This window comes from Chlorocebus sabaeus, chromosome 13 (assembly GCF_047675955.1).
Source record: "Chlorocebus sabaeus isolate Y175 chromosome 13, mChlSab1.0.hap1, whole genome shotgun sequence".
Taxonomy (NCBI): Eukaryota; Metazoa; Chordata; class Mammalia; order Primates; family Cercopithecidae; genus Chlorocebus; species Chlorocebus sabaeus.
Genome location: NC_132916.1, coordinates 58,665,784 through 58,668,971, shown reverse-complemented (window position 1 = coordinate 58,668,971; position 3,188 = coordinate 58,665,784). Strand labels below are relative to the sequence as shown.

At 40.2% G+C, this 3,188-nt stretch overlaps 1 non-coding gene across 1 annotated transcript; it reads left to right on the top strand.

Annotated features, from left to right (window-relative positions):
• The first annotated feature begins 2,762 nt into the window (after positions 1 to 2,762).
• Positions 2,763 to 2,866, top strand: LOC119625548 (small nucleolar RNA U13). Its single transcript, XR_005241740.1, has one exon. It is a non-coding gene; the product is annotated as a small nucleolar RNA U13 (small nucleolar RNA).
• The last annotated feature ends 322 nt before the right edge of the window (positions 2,867 to 3,188 follow it).

Genomic DNA, 3,188 nt, shown 5'->3' with positions numbered 1-3,188 from the left:
ATTTGATTTTTTTTTGTTTTTGTTTTTGTTTTTTTGAGACGGAGTCTCACTTTGTCGCCCAGGCTAGAGTGCAGTGGCGTGATCTCAGCTCACTGAAGCCTCCGCCTCCTGGGTTCAAGCAATTCTCCTGCCTCAGGTTCCTGACTAGCTGGGATTACAGGCATACGCCACCATGCCTGACTAATTTTTGTATTTTTATTAAAGACGGGGTTTCACCATGTTGGCCAGGCTGGTCTGCAACTCCTGACCTCAGCTGATCCACCTGCCTTGACTCCCAAAGTGCTGGGATTACAGGGGTGAGCCACCACGTACAGACTGGTAATATATTTGAAAGCTCATACCACAGTAGTATAAAGTTGTCAAAAAACATGGATCACTGCTGCTCTGTGGAACTTGTTTTTTGAAATCTATTAATTGTATCTGAGTACAACCACTATGGAAAACAGTGTGGAGACTCCTTAAAGAATTAAAAATAAGTCTACCATTTGACCCAGCAATTCCACTACTGTGTATCTATCGAGAGGAAGAGAAGTCATATACAAAAAAAAGTGTGTGTATATATACACACATATACATACACATATGTGCATATATGCATACACATATACATGCATGTACGTATATATACACATGTGTTTTATATACATGTGAATATATGCATATACATATATACATGCATGTGTGTATGCATATGCATGTGTACATGTGTATCTATGTGCATATATACACACGCATGTATGTATACATGTATGCATATATACATACATGTATGATATGTATATGTATATATACATGAGTGTGTGTATATATATACACACACGCATATACACACACACACACACACACGGCATACTACTCAGCCAAAAAACCCACAAAATAATGCCATTTGCAGCAACCTGGATGGAATTGGAGACCATTATTCTAAGTGAAGTAACTCAGGAATGGAAAACCAAATATCGTATGTTCTCACTCATAAGTGGGAGCTAAGCCATGAGGACGCAAAGGCATAAAGATGATACAATGGACTCTGGGGACTCAAGGGGAAGGGCGACAGTGGGGCAAGGGATAAAAGACTACACATTGGGTACAGTGTACACTGCTTGGGTGTTGGGTGCACCAAAATCTCAGAGATCACTACTAAAGAACTTATCCATGTAACCTAACACCACCTGTCCCCCAAAAATCTATGGAAATTTTTTTTAAATGAAAAAAGTACCTGACAGAAATGCTCAATAAATATTATTTATCATTCAAAAAAAGTATCTACACTAAGAAGAGCCTCTAAGTGGACTAAATAATACATATTGCATATGTACATGTGCTGCCGTTTGAGAATATAAAGATTCTATTATGATTATAAAATAAGAATGCAGGCCGGGCACGGTGGCTTACACCTATAAACCCAGCACTTTGGGAGGCCGAGGTGGGCGGATCATTTGAGGTCAGGAGTTCAAGACCAGACTGGGTAACATGGTGAAACCCTGTCTCTACTAAAAATACAAAAATTAGCCAGGCGTGGTGGCACATGCCTGTAATCCCAGCTACTCAGGAGGCTGAGGCAGGAGAATCGCTTGAACCCAGGAGGCAGAGGTTGCAGTGAGCTGAGATTGTGCCATTGCACTCCAATCTGAGCAACAGAATAAGACTCTGTCTCAAAAAAAAAAGGAAAAAAAAGCATTTAAAGTGCTACTGAATTAAAAGTAGCTTTTAATTAATATGTATTTTCCCAAGCAATATGTACTAAAAGTATCATTTCTGTTACGTGGAGATTCAAACACTTTTTATGTAATGAGTGTCTTTACACTGATAAGTTTGCTAATAATCCAGGGCCTCTTCATACGGCTGTGCAGTTTGTGCAGTTTGTGCACTGCACATAACGCTGGGTGAGCTCCAGCCCCCATGGACTAACCCAGCCATCAGCCCAGTGAAACTGCATCATGTGTAAGGGGACCAACTGTCCCAGTTTGCCCAGGACTAAAAGGCTTCCCAGGATATGGGACTTTCAGTGTCATACCCAGCACGGTCCTGGGAAAACCACCCTAATTAGAGCACAGACATGCCATATGTACTAGCTTCAGCCTTGGAATCCTTTCTCTAGAACTATAAGCCTAAAATAGCTGAAAAGATGAAGTCATTTTTATATCACTTCTTTTCTCTTTATGTTTTAAAGGTGAGAGAACCATGTAATCATGCCAACATCCTGACCAAGCCCGATCCAAGAACCTTCTGGACTAATGATGATTCAGGTACTATTGGAAAAATACAATCTGCTTCCTGTTATGTACAGGATGCATTCTGTAGTAAAGCTCTAACAAAGGCAAGGTTTGGGGGAAAATTTTGTTCGTTTGTTTATTCTTACCTAACCCAACACTCGAATGCACTTTGTAATTAATTAATTTTTTTTTGTTTGGAGACAGAGTCTTACTCTGTCACCCAGGCTAGAGTACATTGGTGCGATCTCGGCTCACTGCAACCACCACCTCCAGGGTTCAAGTGATTCTCCTGTTTCAGCCTCCCAAGTAGTTGGGACTACAGGCTTGAGCCACCATGCCTGGATAATTTTTGTATTTTTAATGGAGACAGGATTTCACCATATTAGCCAGGCTGGTCTCGAACTCCTGACCTCAGGCAATCCGCTGGGCTTGACCTCCCAAAGTGCTGGGAATACAGGTGTGAGCCACCACGCCCAGCCTTGCAATCAATTTTATCCTAAAAGTCCTTTTGTTATATCTTCTTTTCAGTATCTAAAACATATATACTAGATCCCTTTGTCATTTATAAGTATGATGATTGGGTTTTCATGTCCCTGTGTGAGATATGTCTCCCTCAAGCCTTGTTATGATGTCTGCACATTACCTGCCTGTCATTAAAAAAAAAAAAAAAGTGTGTGTGTGTGTATATATATATATATATGTATATATCTCATCAGGTACAGCTTTGTGAATTGTGAAGCATATTTAAGTGTTGGGAGGAATAATAAAGGAATGAGTCTATTTGCTGAAATGGAAGACAGAGGAGTCGAATAAAGTGGGCAAATACATGAGTCCAAGTTTGTCTTCTAGGGCAAGGAAGAGATTTGAAAACCTAGGGTGAATCATACTTCAGAATACTTATGTGAGGGCATGTATGACTTGCACTATGATATTAGGGCTATACATCTAATCAGAATCAGAGGAATGCCACTTTAT